The sequence below is a fragment of the Cavia porcellus genome, unplaced genomic scaffold (genome assembly GCF_034190915.1).
Source record: "Cavia porcellus strain 051 isolate PalLab524CR breed Dunkin Hartley unplaced genomic scaffold, mCavPor4.1 scaffold_6, whole genome shotgun sequence".
Lineage (NCBI taxonomy): Eukaryota > Metazoa > Chordata > Mammalia > Rodentia > Caviidae > Cavia > Cavia porcellus.
The window spans coordinates 4,599,556-4,620,369 of NW_026947489.1; the positions used below are offsets into that span (position 1 = coordinate 4,599,556).

Sequence of the window (20,814 nt, forward strand, 5' to 3'; positions counted from 1 at the left end):
GCCAAACGGCCATGTTCCAGGAATACATAGTCTCTGCAAGCTGTGACCCCTCCCAGAACATTTCCAGCCCAGTGCAGGTTCAAGGTCCTCAGAACAGTGTCTGTTCCTTGCAGGAGGAAATACTTACCATCCTCGGCCACCTATATTCAGGCATAGAGGTCATGACACAGTCCTTGTCACAGCTCCAAGGCACCTCTGGAGCAAGGAATCCACCACCACATGCAGCTGCAGGCTGACCTCCCACGAGAACTCCCCTAAGTAGTAGAGACAGAAACATCATGCATGAGGCAGAGAAAGGCATCATGAATCCAGCCCACCCTGCCCTTCACTCCAGCTCTACCGTCTCCTTGTCTCGTGACAGCTTAGAGTGTAAGAGTGCACAGGGCAGGCATGGTGCCAGCTTGCAGGTCTGTTTCTCTGGCCTCTGGCTAAGTCACAGGGGACTGATTGCCTCAGGCCCTTCCTGGCCATCACTGCACCCTGCAACCTGGCCTGGCCCCTTCCCTCGCCAGAACAATCCACAACACGCCATCTCCAACAACCTGAACACGGTGAACAGAGGCCACCTCCCCTTCAAAGGCTGCATTTTAGGACTGGTGAAGGGATCAGATAGGATGGGGTATAGTGGGAGACTGGAGCCCTTTTTCATCTTCCTGGAAAAGCAAACCCAACATGGAAGGCAGACAGAGAATGCCATGCCACGAACACAGACATGTGTCTGAGGACAGAAGCTGGGGTCCAACATGTCACCAAATGCATACAACCCCCTTCTATTGAAGCAGGGGTGCCTCATCAGGATGCCTCCAGGGGACCTGGGTGGTAACAAGGAGGTACCACATGCGTGCCGACCACAAGGAGAGATCAAAAAATCACTTTCCAGGTCCTGGGCTCACTCACCACAAGTACGCTTCTGGTGTGGACTTCCAAGAACTTCGTCACCCACAAAGCCTGCCACAATGGCCTCCCTCATGCCTGAGGCCCACAGACACAACACAACATCCCAAAGTTACCTGCATGTGACCTCTGTGGTTCAAAGCCACCTCATGTGAATCACATGGCCAGACACAACACATCCCAATCTGGATGCACGAGGGACACACACACCCTAAGAAAGCTCACACCCTCCCAGCAGCACGAGAGGGAGACATGAAGCAAGGGGAGTCAGTGCAAAACTGCTCTGTTCAGCCGACATGACCTTGGGGAGGCTGTCTTGGTTACTTCGCTCTCATGCTGAGACAAAATAGCTGACACCCACAATCAAGGAAGGGAAGGTTTATTTAGCTCACAGTTTGTGGTGGTTTCAGCCCATAATCAGCTGCTCCAAGGCAGGGTGGCTCATGGCTGAGGGACAACAGTGCACAGTTGTGCAAAACAACAAAAGTTACTTAGTTAAGCTTCTAAACTGCTCAAGTTGACACAATACATTAACCATTAGGGAGCCCAACTATGGGGGCTGGACCTCAGGGCAAGCCAGCTGAGAGAAACTTGACCAAGACAAAAGCCAATGGCACCCGGCCCACGCAGGCCAACAGTGTTACCGGACAGGACACAGGAGTGACACTGGCCCACAGAGCGAACTCATGACAGAGCGCACAGGAACACAGACACATTTCTACTGCCACGACCATGCAGCTTGGACAGCTGGCCCTGGAGGGCATGCCAAAGGGCACGCCTCTGCTTCTAAGGCCACAAAGCAAGCCAATCCCAAGGCACACAACTATGTGACCTTTACAGAAAACAATGGTGGGGCCCAGGATTTAGCTTAGCCGAGTAAGCGTTTATTCAATCCCGGTACAAAAAAAAAAAAATGGTGGCCAATAAGGAGTTTAGAGTTCTCAAGTCACAGTTCCCACCCCTACACACCATCAGTCTAGGGCCTGTCCACACCCAGCTAACTCACGGACAGCACCACCATCTCCACGAGGGCTGCTGCTGTTCTCTCCCAGGAGAATGAGGACCTGGCCCTGAGCAGAGTCAGGGTTTGTCAACATCCACCAATCAAAGGCATTCAAAATGCACCACGTGAAGGCTCTAACACCACCACCCTAATGGGAGGAGGCGTTGGGAAACTCGGCAAAACCTGCCCAAGCATCCCCTCGCCTACGTGGACAGCAGATAGGAGGGGATCCATTCAACCAGGTGTGGCCTCGTGGGGACCACCCCACCGAGCACAGGTTCCTGAGGCACTGGGGAGGAGGCTGACCCTCGATGCAGCCCTGCACTGTCTGAGGAATGTGAGCCTGGACGTGGAGCCCTGCTCCTGCGGACCCTGTGTGGACAGTGTGCTGGACCTCAGTCACATGAGAACGACAGTTTAGAGCTCTCACTCATTTTGTTCAGCTTGTCCAAGGAATGGACAAGGTTTTTGGAGTGTCATGATCAATCCAAGCACATGCAGAGATGCCTCGAGCACTTGCCAGTGCAAGGGTGACTGGGTAAGACCAACTGGAAGACCTTGACGGCCACGAAGACCCGGGCCTCTGCTATGCCCAGGAACACTGTCCATGGACAGGGAGGAACCCTGTGGGTCATTTCCAGCCTGCAAGCACAGAGGTCTTAAGGGCTCCACCTGGTCTTCACGCAGACATCTAAGGTTACAGAGGAAATGCTTACCGTTCCCAGCCACTGACAGGCCTGGAGCTCACAGGAGGACACAAGACTGGCAGCATTTCATAGCTCCTCTGCTCCAAGAACACTCAGGTAAGGGCATGCCGATCACAGCACTCTCCCTAAGCAGCGTAGACAGGGGAAAAAATAAAACCACATCAGGCTACGGAAGGCACCCATGTCACTCGCCCCATGGCGCTGTGGCCTGCTCCCTCGTTCCGTTATCTGCCTGTCCTTGGTGGGACCCTCAAGAGCCCCCCTGTAAGTTCCCTTCTATGTGCCCGCAGGACGCATGTGGTTGTGCCTGACTGCGTTTACGTTTGCCCACATCTGGCTAGCACAGTGGCTAGGACTCACTTGGCCCTGCCTCAGGTCCTCTGCACCCCAAGCCCCGGCCCTGGCCACTGCCACACCGTAGCTGCACACATCAAGGGCCCAGAACAATGGTACGCAAATTCCCAATCCCTGGGCCAGTGCTCAGTGCCATGCACTCGCAGTCTAAAGACACCCCCGAGGGACTCCGCTCTCTCACGGCCACACCATGGGGAAAGGAGTGGTGGAGGGAGGGACGAGATGAAAGGCCTTTGCAAGGGTGAGACCTGAACCCTGATTCCTCGACAGAAAAAAATGTCGCACGGAAAACAACAGGACCACAAACAGGAACCCTAAGCCACATGTCTGCCAGGTGATAGCACAGGTCTGACCTGCCACCAGACGGACACAAGCCCTTTCCACTGAACCACAGGAGCTGGCTTCTCATCAGACATTCCCAGTGCACTTGGGCAATGCCAAAAGGTCCCACAGGCCTCCCAGTCGCAGCGGGAGTGGAAAGCGGATTTCCAGACCTCTGCCTTACTCAGACATCAGGCACCTTCCGCATTGGAAGCCTCTGCGGAGGCTTTCGTCACCAAACCAGCCTGACACAGCAGGCCCCCCTTGTTCCTGCCACGCACATATGCGACACGGCACAAACAAGACCATGAACGTGCGGCCTCATCACGCACAGCTGCCTCCATGAGCCATCTGGCCACACCTTGGGAAACCTGGCCAGGCGCCCGGCCTGCACCTTGCCGCACAGCTGGGACGCCTCACCCTCTCCGTCTTGCAGGGCAGGCTGAGGGGGAAAGAGAGTTCTTTCACACCTTCCGCTTTCATCCATGTCACCCTGGGTGAGACGAATTGGAAGCCACTGAGGAGCCAAGCTGTGGTCAGAACCTCAGCGGTGGAGCCCAGCCGGACCAGACAGTGTGAGGAACCCGAAGGGCACTGGATGAAGACATCAAGAATGACTTGGCCACAGGGAGATTTCCTGAAAGTCCACACCGGAACACGGCCACATTCCCATTTAGTGTCCGGCTTGGACGGCAGGCGCTGAAGAGCGTTCCAAGCCACCTCTGCTTGCCAGGAAACAGGGAGAAAGCCCTGAAGCACAGCGCTCTGTGACCTTCACAACGATGGCCACCAGGCAGAGGGAGCAGCAGGTCAAAATGACCCTAAAGCCACCCAGACACTTGGGGGTGGAGGACCAAGCACAACCACCCCTGCCAGGGACAAAAAACCAAGAGTGCAATGCGGGAGAGCATGGCATTGGGCAGAGGTGCCAGGTGGGAGTGCCAGGGCTGCACGTAATCTCCCCGCCACACTTGCTCTGGGAGCCCCTGGCCACAGGGTTGGCTGTCCAGGTTTCCTGCAGTTCCTCACATGAGGGCTGTCTGCGGGCCCCCACCAGTCACAAGTGAGGCCAGAAGTGAAGACTTTTTCTTTCCAAGACCAGAGCTGGGGACCTGCCTCCTGCGTCATGCCACTGGTTCCTGTCCACCCATCCCATCAACCAAGGCCCTGTCCACAGTCAGCTAACTCTCAGACAGAACTGCCTTCCCTCAAGGGCTAGGATTAGCCTCTCCCAGGACAGCAACGCCTGGCCCTGAGCAGAGGCCCCCATCAGTGCCCACCAACGGGAGGAACTAGCTACTTGACCAGGGGCTTGACGAAAACTTACCGAGTCTTTAGCACCCATCTTGTCCGCAAAACTGCTTGCATGCAAGCATCTCAGGGGTCTCTAAACCAAAACTCCTCTACCCAAGCCCACACCACTGAGGATACGCTAACTCCACCTCTCCTGGGGGGAAGGGGACGTGAGCATCTGAAAGTCCCTGCGTGTGGCCAAGTGCTGGACCTCAGTCACGATGAGAATGACGGTTTAGGAGTTTTCACTCATTTTGTTCAGCTCCAAGGAATGTAATTGGGGTGTCATCATCGATCCGAGCACACTCAAAAACGCCACAGGTGTGTTTATTTGTCAAACCATAAAAACCTGAAAGACCCGCAGAATTGAATTCCAGGCCTGGCCTCGTACTCCAGGAACACACAGTCCACGTGAGACACGAGCCCCCAGAGGCCGTTTCCAGCCTGCAGAGAGGGAGGGACCAAAGACGGGAGGGGGCCCTCAGGACAGTGGAAGAAACGCTCACCATGTTCACCCACCCGCAGACGAAACTGTCAGCAGGACGCAGGGCCGCAGTAGCATCGGAACAGCAGAGATCCAGCCGCACGCCGCTGATGGCCTCCTGCCAAGGCGACTGCCCCTGAGGAGTGGGGACAGAAACAGGCTGCATGTGAGGGCAAGGAAGGTGGCCGTGGCACGCAGGCTGCCCTGGCCTTCCCTCTTCTAACTTCATCATCCGCTCGCCCTTCCCGATACCGCGGGAGCTCCCATGTCCTGTGTGCGCACAGGACAGCCGTGAAGTGGGCTCGCTACATGCGTCTTTCACAGCCGTGGCACAGCTGCAGGGGAGCGACTCCCTTGCCCCTCCCCGGAAGCACGCTGCGCCTCCAGGCCCAGCCAGGGTCTGTCTCACCACAGCAGGCCGTAAAGGACCCTCCGTCTACAGCAGACCACTCAGACACCCCACAGACAGTGAACAGGGCCACCACCTTCTGCTTCAATGGTCACCACTGCCGGAGGGATGGCAAGCTCACTGAATAGCCTTGTATGGCCTCTGAACATGGGATTGTGTAGCTGGATGGGGGGCCCACAGGGTGAGACTTGAGCCCTCTAACCTCTTCTAAGAAACAATAAAAACCTGTTATGCATGACAGACAAAGCCATCAGCCGCAGGACCCCAGGCCCGAATACAGAAAGCTGGGAATGCTGGCTGCTCATCAGGATGTCCCCTGGGGACTCAGGCGAGGACAGCAGCTACCACATGCCTGCCAACCATAGGGAGGAACAGAACATCACCTTCCAGGGCCTGGGTCAGGCATGCTTGCCATCTGGACCTCCAAGGAGAATTTCATCACCCACAAAGCTGACTCAGTGGACGCCTTTGGGGGGCCCAGACATCGACACAAAGCCCCAAACAGGTGGCCTCCAAGGCTTAAACCCACTTCCTGTGAGCTGCATGGCCAGAAACAAAATGTCCCTGTCTGGGCGACCACAGACTATACCCACCCCAGGGTGGCTCACAAGTCCATCGGGCAAGACAGAGAGGTGAGGACAGACAGAACTCCCCCAACAACTCTCACTTCAGTTGAAATCACCCGATGGGGAGCCCAACACTTGGGTACTGGAATTTGGGGCCAGCCCTCTGTGCACAGCCTGACTAGAACCAAAGCCAGGTTCACCCAGGCCCACACAGGCCAGCAGTGCCTGTGGCAGGGAACAGGAGAAAGTGACACCTGGCTGCTGAGAGACTTGTAACAGAGCACAAGGAAACACAAACGTATTTCTGTCAACACAACCTGGCGGCTTGGACAGGTGGCCCTGAAGAAAACACCAAAGAACTTTTTTATTGCAAGGCAACGGGAAGGCAATCCTCAGGCACTGCTCTGTGTCCTTCAGCAAAAAAAAAAAAAAAACAATGACAGGCACCAGGGCACACTGCTACCCTACATCTGCCTATTTCCCATAAAGGACCCTGAAGAATCGCCACAGACTGCTGCAGACAGAAAATTGAAGGACCCACTTGTGGCCTGCTGTGGTGAGACAGGTGCGGGTGTAAGGACCACACACAGTGTGATCTGGAGCTCCGGTCCATGTTTAGTGACCTTTGGTCTGGGTTACCCTGAGTGTGGGGCCTGAACTCAGAACCTCAGCCAAGTCGAGCCTCCCACTCCTGTCTCACACACACCGTGACCCAGGCCCGTCCACGGTCAACACTCTCAGACAGCACCACTAGAGTCTGCTCAAGGGCTGGGGTTTGCCCTCTGCCAGAAGAATAAGCTCCGGTCCTGAGGAAACTCAGGGCCCAGCAATGGGCACTGCCGAAGCCCAAAAGGGGCCTTGGGGAAAACTCAGCAAGGCCTACTAAGCACTTCCTCACCTACACGAACAACACCCAGATCCATGTCCATTCACCCCAGGACTCGCCTGGCCTGTGGCTTCCAAACAAGCACAGGTTTCCGAGGCCACTAGAGACAGGAGGCTGATCCTTGACAAATCCCTGCACAATCTAAGGAAAGTGAGCCCGAGGACGTGGAGCCCTGCTCCTGCGGTCCCTGTGTGAGGCAGTGTGCTGGACCTCAGTCACGACGAGAGTGACGGATTAGAGCTCTCACTCATTTTGTTCAGCTTTTCCAAGGAATGTTTTTTGGGGCATCATCATCGATCCGAGCACATGCAGAGATGCCTCTACTGCCTCGCAGTCCAAGGGGGAACTCAAAGACCCTGAAGGCCCCAAAAGACCCAAGTCCAAGCCACTGTGCCCCATGCAAATGGTCCACACAAGGAGCGAAATCTCATGGGTCATTTGCAGGGTTCACAAGTCTTGGGCCTTCACAAAGCCTTCTGGAAGGCTCCTGCGTTTCGGAGGAAAATGCTTACCATCCTGAAGCAGCCTCAGGGCCAGACCTCTTGGGAGGACACAAAGACCGCAGTAGTTCCAGCCACCTGGGCGCCAGGAACGAGGTTCAGCAGCAAAAGTCATTTTCACCTGGCAACTCCTCCTGAGCAGTACACACAGAAGAAATCACGCACGAGGCCATGGAAACACACGATCCCACGCCACCCCGGCCCGCGCTCTCACTGTACCACATGCGTGCCATGGACTGGATCCCCGCGAGCTCCCCATGTGCGTATTCCTTTGCGTGTGCACCCAGGAGCAATGCCACTGTGCTGGACTCCGTGTGTGTGCCTGCCTCTGGCCAAGGGATTCCATTGGCACCTGCCCACAGCTGCACCCTAAAACCTGGCCTTGCTCATCGCCGTGACCCAGCAGCACATCAGTGGCCCTAGCTTCACCACAGATTTGAACCTGCTCAGCACACCAGTTGGGGCTGAGCATTCCCAGCCCATGACACCACTGATGGAGGACCCTGGCTTACTTGACAGGTGTGCACCATGTCTAAAGAAGTGGGTAAGAGGTTTCCGGGTAGAGTGCCCTTGTGAGGGGAGATTGGAACCCGGATGCCTAGACACGGAAATCCTGATGTGGAAGCCAGCAGCCACGAGTCAGAGCACCCCAAGTCAGTAATACAGGTCTGAGGGTGGTCGTCCTGGCCCCGCCTGCCACAAATGAGCCAAGGTCCAGTTCTTCAACAGAAGTGATCATGTTCTTTTCAGGATGTCTCTAGGGCACTCAAGTGATGTCAAGAAGGCCCACATACTGCCAGCCACTGGGAAGGAGAGAAACCTGATTCCCAGACCTTTGCCTCACTGACAGGAGGCACCTTTCTCTAGATAAAAGAATTCTGTCACACAAAAAGCCTGACACAATAAACCCTGTGACCTGCGATGCAGACACAACGCCACAGAAATTGTCTCCATGTGGCCTCTGCGAATCAAACCTCTCCACAGAACCATCTGGCCAAACAGAATGTATCTGCCCCGGGAGGTCCAATCTCCACTCACCAGGGGAGGTTTACACCCTCTCTCCAGTGGGACGGAGTGGGGATAAGAGCAAGCCCTTCCAACACACCCTAATTTGTCAGCATCCTGCTAAGTAATGTGAATGGGATGCCAGCCTACAGCGATGAGACTTTAGGGTCTGTGGGCCAAGCAAGCCTGCCTCAGACACGTCAGCATCACCCAGGCCTGTGTAGGCCAACAATGCCACGGGACAGGGATGTGAGGGTGTGCCATCTGTTCCCAGAGAGATGTCCTGAAAGAGTACATGAGAACACAGACACATTTACAGTGCATGCTAAGGGGCATCTGCTTGTAAGGCAAGAGGAGGCCAACCCTGCAGCATGGTGTGCTGCTACCTTTAGCAAAATACAACAGCAGCCAACAAGGGGACACACAGGCCAAAGTGACACTGGTCATTTCCCAAGGGTCCCAAGTACCTCCCAAGGGAAGCGCAAGGGTCAACTACAAACTGCAAAGCACAGAAAGCCCAATGGCACCTTCTGTGGGGAGAAGGGGAGCACACCAAATGCTTGACTGGACTTCTACACAATGGCCCCATGACACTTTGTCAGGGATTCCCTGGTCACAGGGGCTGGAGTCAAGGCTTTCCGCAGTTCTTGACGTCTGAGCTGTGTACACCACAGTCTAAGGTCAGCCCTTAAGTGCATGGGTTTTCCTGCCAAGAATTATCGCCGAGCTGGCCTCTGCATCTGGGCACACTTTCTGTTCCACAAACACCATTAAAGTAGGCCCTCTCCAGAGTCTCCTCATTCAGACAGCACCGCATTCTCCTCAAGGTCTGGTCTTGTGCTCTGCCAGAAGAATGAGGACCTGGCCTTGAACCGACTCAGAGTGACCAGCATCCATCAACGGCAGGCACTAACTATACTGCCCAAACAGGAGCTCGCTAGACACTCACTTTGCCTAAACTCCCAACCTTTCCACATAGCTGGCCGCATGCAAGCATCTCAGGGATGGCTACATCCAAATTCACCCACCGTGCCCACCCAACACAACTCGTGGTCCCAAGCTCCCAGGTGCTGGTGAATGACCAGTGACAAACACCTAGACAATAAAGGGAATGTGGCCATCTCCAAGTGGAGCTTTCTCCCTGCAGACCATGAGTGCGGCAATGTGCCCCGCCCCAAGGTCCAAGACACCTTATCAGGGACACCTGGCCCTCAGGACCTGAATTCAGTTTCCTGCAAGGCCCGACATCCTGGCCTTTTGCCCAGGCTCGAAGGGAAGCCCCAGTGAGAATGAGTTCCCTCCATGCACCTGGCAAAGGGGACCGTCATCTGGTCAAGTCCCTGCCCCTTTTCCTCATATACCGCCAACCTAGCTCTGTCCAGGTCTCTTGAACAGCATCACTCTGCCCTCTTCCAGGACAATACGACCTTGTCACTCAGCAAAGTCAGGCTTGACAGTGCCAACCAGCTAGAAGCACTACACTGGTCCCAAGTGAGCCTGGAGTAAACTCAGCAAGGGGTGACCAAGTGCCCCCAGCCTCGGTGGATGACACACGGGGGAGACCCATTCAACCCAGGCTCTCATGCTTCGCCCACTCCACTGAGCACGTTCCTAAGTCCCCAGGGAAGAAGGGCTGCTTTGTGATGAATGCCTGCACAGATTCAGGAAGGGAGGCACACGGATGTGGACCCCTCTTCCTGCCATGTCTGCATGACGCCATGTGCAAGACCTCAGTCACAATGAGAATGACAGAGTTTGCACTCATTTTGTTGAGCTTTTCTAAGGAATATTATTATGGTGTCATCACCAACCCAAGAACATGAAGAAATGCTTCAGGTGCCTTCAGGGTTCCAGGGGACTGAGAAAAGCCCTGCCTAGAAGCCCTTGCAGGCCAAGGTAGAGCCAGGGCTCCACAACCGTCCCCCATAAAAACAGCCCATGCAAGGACCAAAATCGCATGGCCATTTTGAGCCACACAAGGGACAGTGGGGAGGGAGCCACACAAAGACACCTACAGGCTGCAGAAGGAAACGCTTACCACCCTTAATCACACACCAGACGGGGCTCACTGGGAGGACTCAAGGCTCGCAGGATTCCACAGCGCTTCTGGTCCTCAGGAGCCAGGCAGGCACAGCTGAAGGCAGGCACGCCAGGCCAACTCCTCCTGCGTAGTGGACACAGAAAATCCACATGTGAGGATGGGGAACACAGTCAGTCTCACTGTGCACCCCAGCCTGTGCCTCACTCTCACCTGCCTGGCCTTTCTGAGTTACCTCAAGACCATCCCATGGGGAAGCTTCTGTTTCCTTCCACGGACCACGAGGTGAATGTGTCTCTGCTTGACTGCATAGGTGTCTGCCTGGCCTGGCTGAGGGCCCACGGAGGGATTCACTAGACATCTCATCAGGCCCGCCCTGCACCAGAGACCAGACCCGGACATTCCCCACGCCACGCCACAACAGACACTGAGGGGTACCATCCACGGATGCCAACTCCAATAGCTTCTGCACACCGCTCAGGGGTGCACATTCCCGGCTCGAGGCCATGACAGAAGGTGGAAAGGGGCCCTGGGGACAACACGCATGCACCACCTCTGACGGAGCGGGAGGGGTTCACTGTGTTGGGTGCTCACGGGTGAGAATGGAACCCTGATTCCTCCAAAGGGAAACCGAACATGGAAGAGAAACAGTAGCCACAAGCTGGACAGTCCCCAGCCTCCAACAGGGACATCTGTGCTAGGGAGGCTGGTCCATAAGCCATGGCGTGGACCTGGCCCCCATAAAAAGTAACGATCCTCTATCCCTGAAAATGGTTCCCTGGCATTGCATCGGTATGTCCACAGTGGATACAGTGATACCACCCAGGTCCAGGTCCCTCAGTGCAGCTGCCCACACAGGAAGGTGGAAACAGAATTCCAGAGCCATCGTGCCTCACTGACACCAAACACCTGTCTCCACTGGAGCTCCAGAGAGAATTTCATCAACCACAAGCTGGACACAATGGTACCTGCCATGCACAGATGAAACGCCACGAGACGAGCCTCACGTGGCACGCACATTGCAAACCGGCCTGCACTGAGCAGCATGGCCAGACTGGGCAGGCCCAGACAGCACACTAAGAACCTGTTCTGCGAGGTAATGGGAAGACAATCGTGGAGCACAGTGCTCGGCGGCCTTCAGCAGAAAACAGGCACCACCAAGGAGAGGTCCAGCACATACCTACACTCAAATCCAACCAGACATTTCCCAGGGGAAGTCAAGAGGCCAAACAGCCTGCCACGGAGAGAAAACACAGGGCACTTCTCCAGGGCAGGACTGGAGGATGGGGATGAGAGCCCCAGTCTCATGACAGCTGCTCTGCAATTCCCTGGGCACAGGGCCCAGGCTCAAGGCTTCCCTCATTCCCAACACTTGCGCTGTCTCTCTGTCACCAGGCAAAGCTGAGCCCAGAGGGAGGAGATCTCACCAGGCAGACTGGCGGTGGACAGCAGCTGCCTTTCCACACACTCCATCTGCCTGGCCCCTGTGCACGTCAGCTCACTCAGACAGAACCACCTTCTGCTCCAGGGGACCTCGCCCGATCCCAGGACAATGAGGACCGGCCCAGAGCACAGTGAGGCTGCCAACCCTGCCGATCAGAGGCACTAACTGCGCCACCCACCCCGAGGCCTGGGGGAAAGTCACCGAGCCTTCAGCACCCTTCTGCTCCAGAATGCCGACCAGAGCTCACGGGTCACTGAAACCCGAACCTCGCCTAGCCGGGCCACCCCAGGGAGGACATGCTCCTGAGGGCCTGGGGCGGGGGCTGGACAGGGACGAACCCTGAGTGGGAAGGCTGTGTGCGCATCTCAAGTGGAGGCCTGCTCCTGCCTCCCTGTGTGCGGCCACGTGCTGGACCTCAGTCACGATGAGAATGACGGTTTAGGAGTTTTCACTCATTTTGTTCAGCTCCAAGGAATGTAATTGGGGTGTCATCATCGATCCGAGCACATTGAAAGACGCCACAGCCATGTGTGTGGTCTAACTGGAAGACCTCGAAGGCCCTGCAGGACCACAGCCTGGACACCGTGTCTGGGAAGACACAGCCACATGAGGCGAGAAGCCCCATAGGCCACAGCTGGCCCAGGGAGACAGAGGTTGTGGTGACACTATGAGGTCCTCAGGACAACATCCACCCCACACAGACACAAGCACTCACCGCGCTCACCCGTCCACACATGTGGAGCGGGCTCTCAGGACACGAGGCTTGCAGCAATGGCCTGGCGCCACCAGGGGGGATGCGGCACAGGAGCTGACCGGGGCTGCACTGGCCACTCGCCCTGAGGAGGACAGACAGACAGACAGATCCGCACATCAGCCTGGGAATACAGGAGCAGGCGTCCACAGGCACACAGAGGAGAGGGCAGGGGCCTCATTAGTTTCATAACTAACTCTAGGTAGAAGGAGCTAAAACCTTACCAGAGAGGGTGCCCTCACACCAGTCTAAGGACAAGAGTAGAGAAGAAAAACAAACAAACACACACAGGAAGGCACCAAGGAGCCCTGGGACTTGCACCAAACTCCCGGAGGAAAAGCTGGCACGCAGGGCAGAGAGAGGGGAGCAGAATGCACAGAGCCAAAAGGCGGAGGCACCGCCCCCCCACCTCCGAGACAATGCAGGGGGACAGACAGGGCAGGGGCTGCCCAGCTTTCAGGAAGGCTCCTCTCCTGCCTGGAGGCGGACCCGTGACGCCCCTGCACTGTCTGAGGACCGTGAGCCCGAGGACGGGGAGCCCTGCTCCTGCGGTCCCCGTGCGAGGCAGTGTGCTGGACCTCAGGCACGATGAGAGTGACGGATTAGAGCTCTCACTCATTTTGTTCAGCTTTTCCAAGGAATGTTTTTTGGGGCATCATCATCGATCCGAGCACATGCAGAGATGCCTCAGGTGCCTCCAGTCCTCTATGGGGGACACAGCAAGCCCCCCAACAAGAAGAGCTTGAAGGCCCTGCAAGACCCAGGGCCCGCCTCTGTGCCGCAAGACAATGGTCATCACAGTGTGACAGCCACGGGCCGTTCCGGCCTGCGAGGACAGAGGTCCTGGCATTCAGACATCTTTACCAACACATCCACGACTGCCAAGGAGAACCCTTACCGTCCTGAACCGTCCACAGGCCCGCAGCTCGTCGGGAGGGAGGACACAGGCCTGCAGCCCTCGGAGGTCCTCTGGTGCCCAGGAGCAGGAACCTCAGCAGAAGGCGTGCGCGCAGGGCAGCTCCCCTGAGTGTGGAGATGGAGAGCACGTGTGAGGTCGGGAAGGGCATCCGTTTCCCCAATCCCACGCTGCCTGGCCTGGGCGCTCAGGCATTCTGCTTTTCCTCGTGGGATCCCTGAGACGCTTCCCACCTGCATGAGTCCTGTGTCTTTCTTGTTCAAAGGAGTATGGTGGCTGCCCCGACTCTGTGTGTGTGTGTGTGTGTGTGTGTGTGTGTGTGTGTGTGTGTGTCGGCTGCCTCTGCCTAAGACACTGGGGAAGGGAAGGAGTCCCCGGTCCATTCCCTGGCCATCCCTCACCTCGGGACTGGTTCCAACACCTGCTACACCACAGCGCCCACCGAGGGCCCTAGAACAAGTGAACACCACTTCTCCCCTTATTGGCGTGCTGATAAGTTCCATGCCCTCCTGCACAAGGCACAGATCTCTGCCAAGGATGCTGGTGAGCAGGTGGCAGCACACAGCTGCCTTTTACCAGATGGTACTTCCACTTTCCCTGAAGCATGGGACCCTGGCTTCACAACAGGACACCCCAGGTCTACCAGCCACAGTGGATTCCAGGAAACTGATTCCCAGGCCCCTGCCTTACTCACACCAAATGTCTTCTCCACTAACCCTCTGAGAATTTTATCACCCTCCAAGCCTGGCACAAGGGGCCTCTATTGCCTGCAGCACCCATGCACACACACCACCATGGCAACCATGCCACCACACAGACTGTGAGCATGTGAGCTCTGGGCTCACAGTGGGCCCAGATGCCTGACCACACAGAGCCTCCAGGACCTGGAGACTCAAGGTCTGTCCACGCTGTGGGATATCTCCACTGTCCACCCCGAAGCATAGTGTCAGGAGGGGAATGAGAATGCTTCCAAAGCCTCCCACTTTCGTTGACATCACCCTGGGCTAGACAAATGCAGAGCCCCATGGGGAGCCCACCCAGGGAGGTGGGACCTCCGCATCAGTGGGCTGAGATGACCTGATTGGGACATATGTCAGCATCACCTAGGCCCACACAGGCCAACAGTGCCACAGAATGGGAACACGGAACAGGGACATCCGCCCACAGGGAGACCTCTTGAAAGAGCAAAAGGGAACGGGGCCACATTTTTCCTGCAGTCATCCAGCTGGGACTGCCACTGGACCCAAAGAGCACGCCAAGGGACCTCTGCTTGCAGGACACCAGGAAAAGAGCCTTGCAGTTGTGTTGTGTGCTTCAGCAAAATACAATAGTAGCCACTAGGGGGAGCCAGAGACCATGACTTGCAACCCTTCCCAGCTACTTCCCAGGGCAGGCCCTGCAGACCATCAGATGTGAGGGCACAGACATCTAACCCAAAAATAGCAGGTTATACCACAGTAACTATCCTTAATCTCCTATTAACTTAAACTGAAACCCTGTATTACTTACACTGTATTACTATGACTGATCTTATTTGAAGCTGGTTTGTTAGACCACGGTTTTGCCTTGGCTGATTTTATTTGAATTTGGTATGCTTGATAGTATCAAGTCTAAGAGTAGAGGCAACCACTCTGAAGATGACAAGATGTAAAAGATACCCATACCGGTTTTGATTATTAACTGCTTTCAAGTCCTACAATGTCTTCAAAGTTGTGTTTTTATAAAAATAGCTATGTAATACTATGCTTAACTGTATTAAGTCTGATGATGTGGACAAGTCTATTGAAAATAACAAGAGAAAGCATAGTGACTATGGTAGATCACATAATATTGTGGTCTTATGTGTCTTTTTTATTGCCTGTTTTTCTAAGATTTGTTTTGCTGTCTTGTTATGATTTGTTTTTCCCTATAATAAAGAGAGGATCAATATACATATAGGAATTCACACATGGGAAGAATTTTTTAGATTATTTATGGGAACAGATTATATAATGCAAGATGTAATGAACAGATACTCTGAAGACGAAAAGACACTAAGAAACCCAGTGCTAAATATAAAATCTAGCATTACTATCATTCACTGTTCAGACTGGTATTAGTCTAGTCTGTTATGTTCAATTTCAGCATACGTAAAGATAAGGACAGCTACTACGAAGAGAATGAGAGACAGTATGATAGTCATTATTGACTTCCCCAATGTCAGGTCTTGAAGACCTAAAAGCCTTCATCATCCTGTTGTGATTAGATTAGTTCTATAATGCTCGGTATGTATTCAATGTGTATGAAGATGGGGACAACTATTTGGAAGAAAACTAGAGACAATAAGATACACAGTGAACATTTCCAGTGGATTTGCTTTGAAATCTGTATTTCTTTAACTTATTTCTTTATGAACTGTTTTGTTCTGTTTTGGTATGTTTAATCTTACCCTCTTTAAGATAAAAAACAAGTGTGTAGGACTGATAACCATATTACTAAGTTTATGTTGGATCACTGAGCAGAACTGTTGGCAGTGTCACTATCTGAATGTCACTTTGTTATGCTTTAATTTTGTAACCTGAACAACTATTTCTAAGATGACCATAGGTAACTTATCAACCAGTGATTTCTTACTGTTTATTTTTCTGTAATTCTGTATTATTTCTACCCTTTTTTCTTGTTTTTTGTTTGTTTGTTTCTCTTTAAATAAAAAAAAAAAAGAAAAATCAAGAGCACCTTCTGGTGGTGCAGGGGAGAGGGCAGAACCGGGCCACGTGAAGAGAGCGAGGTGAGCACAAGCTCGCCACGACGCGTGCTCTGGGATCACTGGCCGCAGTCCCCGATGATGACAAGCTTTCCTGTAATTCCTGGCATCAAGGCTACAGGTGAGCCCAGAGGGGCACGGCTTTCTCTCCCAAGGACTGGTGCTGAGGAGCCGCCCCGTGAGTAGTCACTGCTTCCCGTTCCACATAAACCATCAAACTAAGCACTGCCTTCTCCCGAAGCCTGGCTCACCTTGTCCCAGGACACGAGGGAGCGGCCTGAGCTGAGGCCAGGCTCACCAGGGCCTGCCAATCGCCACCCAGGAGCAGGACAGAGGGAAGCTCTGCAAGGCCTCCCCGATGTCCCCTCACCTACATGCAGGTGTGGGTCTCTCAACACACGTGTGGCCTCGCTGGGTCCACCCCACTGAGCACGTGTTCCTGAGGAACCTTAAGAGGGAGCTGACCCGTGACGCCCCTGCGCTGTCTGAGGACCGTGAGCCCGAGGACGGGGAGCCCTGCTCCTGCGGTCCCCGTGTGAGGCAGTGTGCTGGACCTCAGTCACGACGAGAGTGACGGATTAGAGCTCTCACTCATTTTGTTCAGCTTTTCCAAGGAATGTTTTTTGGGGCATCATCATCGATCCGAGCACATGCAGAGATGCCTCAGGTGCCTCCAGTCCACGTGGGACACTGGGCAAGACCTCCAACTAGAAGAGCTCAAAGGCCCTGCTCATGCCCCCAAAATGCCAAGCATGCAAGGAATGAAAGCCATGCCATTCACAGCTTGGGCCGCGGCCATGGCAGGAAAAGCTTACCATCCTCACCATCCCACAGGCTGAGGGCTCTTCGAGAGGACAGCGGCTTGCAGAGCCCCAAGCTTCTCTGGTGCGCAGGAAACAGGATTATGCAGCTGAGGTCACACCCTCCATGGCACCCTGAGTGGCACAGAAGGGAAAAACCACCCGTGACGCAGGGGAAGGCACCCGTTTCTCTTTCCCATACCATGCCAGCCTGTGCCCTCACTCTGCCATGTGTTCCTGCTGTCAGACCCCTCAGATCTTCTCACGTGTGTGAGCGTGTCACCTTCCATGTATGCACAGGATGCAAGTCACGTATGCTTGGCTGGGTATGTTTTCGCCTCTCTCTGGCCAAGATCTGCGGCAGTGATTCTCTGGGCGTGACACCTGGCCTGGGCCCCTCCCACGACCAGCAGCACACCAAGGGCCCTGGAGCAGCAGCATAACAAGGTCACTCCTTGAGCACACCAGTCAGGGCCCTGGTGTCCTGTGCAAAAGAGACCTGCAGGGGAGGTCCTGCACACTGAGTGGAAGTGCGTCCTCTGAAGGAGGGACAGAGGACAGGGTTGCAGTGAACTCTTAAGGGTAAGACTTCAACCTTACTCCCCCCAAGAGGAAAACCAAATATACAAGGCAAAATGATGGCCACGAACAGGAGAACCTCGAGCCACTGATGCAGACACCTACGGCAGAGACGCTGCTCTGAGGGCACAGCATGGGCCCAGCGCACCACAAGAAAGACACGGTCTCCCTTCATTGAAGTAGAGAGGAGACATCCCCAGTGGACCCAGGCAATGCCAACCAGACCCCACAGGCCTCCTGGTCATGAGGGCAAGGAGTTAACAGAAAATTGGTTTTAATTACTATTTGAAAAATCTGTGATGTTTGTCAGAAGAAAAAAATTTTACCTATTCCTAAAAAACTGTACATCACTAAATGTCCCAGGAAAAAAATTTATATAATTATTTTGAATAAAACACAAAAAGTTTTCGTACTATTATGTGTTTCTACTTTAACAACAACAGGTAACGGTTCCATGTATGAAATTCCATTATTACTCCACTTGACTGATTATTTGTAAATTATTTGTGGCCCCAGCAGAATGGAAATGAAGCTCGTGCTTTCCCCAGTGAAGTGCTTCGTGCATGATTGTCAGTTATAATCTTTACAGCCTTCAAAAAGGCTCATAAAGTTCATCAATTTTCCATTTGAAGAAAATATAAATTAAAATCTCCATGAGGGAAGCATACCAATAATGATTTGTAATAATCTTACACATCTTCCCAACGTGATTTTATAATAATCCTAGCCGTAAGGTCAACATGCTTTAACCACAATGATCCTTAGAACAACCCTTAAAACATATTTCATGTACGAGGGGACAGAGAAATGTTTGAGATTCTACACCCGTCATCCCATACAGAAATCAGATAAAATAAAATGATGACAGGCACTGATTCACAAACGAGGATGGAGACATCCACCAGTGAACACAGTTTTATGTCGCTCTTCCTCAGAAAGCCTCCAAAAGAACAAACACACCCCTCCAAATGTGGCCGGAACACAGGACGTACGGGCTTCAAGGGACGGCGCTGCCCAGCTGCTCACCTGAGTGCGCTGACACGGAGAATCCCAGTCCAGGCCTCCTCCACCTCAACAAAACAAAACAGAAGAGACACAGACTCAGAAAACCCCCACCATAAAAGTAACGCCCTGCTCTGAGAGAAAGGAAACGCAGGCTCGGACTGCGGTCACACGCCATGGATCCATGGCCAAGGCAAGCCAGGCCTGGAGAGTCCCACTGTCCTACTAGAGTGCCACCATCTGGACCTCAGATTGCCATCTGTAATTAGTCCCTCAGCGTCCTCAGACAAGTTTTCTCATCATCGATCCAGAAAAGCACCCCTGATGACAAACAGGCACGTCCACAGCCAGGCTTATTTTGTGCAAGCTTAGCTACTGCACTGTGACATACTATATGTAGAATTCTTTTAACAAAGTAGGGAGACCCACAGGGTGAGAAAATTTATCATAAAAATATTTTCCAATCAGCCTGCAAAGTCATGCACCCATAAGTCTCGAAGGCATGATACCACTAGAATATACATAAGTGATTTAATAAACATCATGGCTCACCTCATTTCCCTAAGGTATGGTGACATGTTCCAAACCTGCAACAAAATATCACAAAAACAAATCATGAAATGCTAAAGGAAATATCTCTAAGATGAGATTCTATAGCAGTTATCATATAGCTATCTCTATGTTAGTCCCAGGCGGTCCTTTGTCATTTCATTTCACTTATTTCTGCCTTCAATTTTGTATTCTACAGTCATTAATCATCAATAGTCATGTTAACCACGCTATGCAATTAGCATGCAAAACAGGAATTTTCTCCCAGGAGATGCACCAGACTTTTAATTGCCTAATAGGGACTTCAGGACAAATGCCTTGCAACAGGTAAAATAAAAAGCATACAGTAGTGGTACACAGAGACCAACATTTTGATACAAAGATGAATATTTAAAAATCAATTTCCACAGTATGTAGAAATCTACACTGTATAAGACCTTAAATATATTTAAAAACTTTATTTGGAAATGACAAAAAATTTATGTATTTTTTGTGTTCCTATTTTTTGAGCATACACATATATGCTTGAAGCTATCTGCTCAAACTTTTATGTAATTTACCCTAAGTTCAGACTTACTGGGGTGACACATTCCTCTCCCGCATTTTATCTGTGCTCCAAATATTCCTATTACTGATACTACCTCATTATTTAGGATCTGTCCGCAGGTTTTCCACCACAACATGACTATTTTTCCTTTGTAAGTGATAAATATCTCATGGAGAAAGCAACTGAAGTCTATGAGTATCTAGCATCTCCTCAAATTCTCTCCAAGTCTTAACATCTTTCAGTAAATTCTGGCAGGCAAAAACTATGAGACTTGTCGAATATTAAACTTTTAAAATCTACTATACTTTTGTGTGTTTATATCATTAAAAAGGTTTTCTGTCATTAAAAATAACGTGGCCTACTTTATCAATTAGCTGATTTGTTCATTCAAAGTGCTAATTTAATAACACTGTAAACGTCTTCCCAGCACTCATCAGTCTTTTCCTCCTCCAGGAGACTCACCAGGCCCACCTCTCCCCAGCGCTGTTGGTGAAAAGCAGTGGTGGCCGCCACTTTCCGTCCGGTGGGTTCCCTTCATAGACGTAGTTTCACCCATCTCTTCTGTACTCATCTTCCTCCTCAGTATTCTCAACATTCTAGAACTCCAACTGCAAAAATCTTAGTTAATTCACACACACATATACATACACACAAAGAGCAAACACTGAACACCAGCATAGCATGCTCCTTTGATTATAAACAAACCAAAGTTCTGCATACACGTCCGCCAGCTGCAGCATAGCAATGCAAAATTAGGTCAGGATTCCTCTTTTACGTCATGTGGCCAACATTTCGGTTCTCTCTGAGGACTAAGTGACGACACATGCAATTTACAATGCGCTGCTATAGGAAAAGGGTCAAAACGAATGAAGAACATAAACTGATGACAGCATACAAACAGCGGAGAGTATTTAGAACGCAGAACACAGGTCGTAAACTACAGGTGGCCTGCAACGGCTGAGCCTGAGCGTTTACATCTGTGTCGGCTGCAAACTGCTTTTTCACACGGGGATTCTGCCTGGC

At 52.7% G+C, this 20,814-nt stretch overlaps 7 non-coding genes and 1 pseudogene across 7 annotated transcripts; all 8 read right to left on the minus strand.

Annotated features, from left to right (window-relative positions):
- Nucleotides 1–2,287: 2,287 nt before the first annotated feature.
- LOC111753557 (small nucleolar RNA SNORD116) lies at nucleotides 2,288–2,386 on the minus strand (annotated as a pseudogene).
- Nucleotides 2,387–4,779: 2,393 nt separating this feature from the next.
- Nucleotides 4,780–4,870, minus strand: LOC111753549 (small nucleolar RNA SNORD116). Its single transcript, XR_002788325.1, has one exon. It is a non-coding gene; the product is annotated as a small nucleolar RNA SNORD116 (small nucleolar RNA).
- A 2,253-nt stretch (nucleotides 4,871–7,123) lies between these two features.
- LOC111753507 (small nucleolar RNA SNORD116) lies at nucleotides 7,124–7,217 on the minus strand. Its single transcript, XR_002788295.1, has one exon. It is a non-coding gene; the product is annotated as a small nucleolar RNA SNORD116 (small nucleolar RNA).
- Nucleotides 7,218–10,147: 2,930 nt separating this feature from the next.
- Nucleotides 10,148–10,235, minus strand: LOC111753560 (small nucleolar RNA SNORD116). Its single transcript, XR_002788335.1, has one exon. It is a non-coding gene; the product is annotated as a small nucleolar RNA SNORD116 (small nucleolar RNA).
- A 2,079-nt stretch (nucleotides 10,236–12,314) lies between these two features.
- LOC111753548 (small nucleolar RNA SNORD116) lies at nucleotides 12,315–12,405 on the minus strand. The gene has a single exon (XR_002788324.1). It is a non-coding gene; the product is annotated as a small nucleolar RNA SNORD116 (small nucleolar RNA).
- Nucleotides 12,406–13,229: 824 nt separating this feature from the next.
- Nucleotides 13,230–13,323, minus strand: LOC111753546 (small nucleolar RNA SNORD116). The gene has a single exon (XR_002788322.1). It is a non-coding gene; the product is annotated as a small nucleolar RNA SNORD116 (small nucleolar RNA).
- Nucleotides 13,324–16,864: 3,541 nt separating this feature from the next.
- LOC134476603 (small nucleolar RNA SNORD116) lies at nucleotides 16,865–16,958 on the minus strand. The gene has a single exon (XR_010048449.1). It is a non-coding gene; the product is annotated as a small nucleolar RNA SNORD116 (small nucleolar RNA).
- A 1,979-nt stretch (nucleotides 16,959–18,937) lies between these two features.
- LOC111753569 (small nucleolar RNA SNORD109A) lies at nucleotides 18,938–19,004 on the minus strand. The gene has a single exon (XR_002788339.1). It is a non-coding gene; the product is annotated as a small nucleolar RNA SNORD109A (small nucleolar RNA).
- Between the last annotated feature and the right edge of the window lie 1,810 nt (nucleotides 19,005–20,814).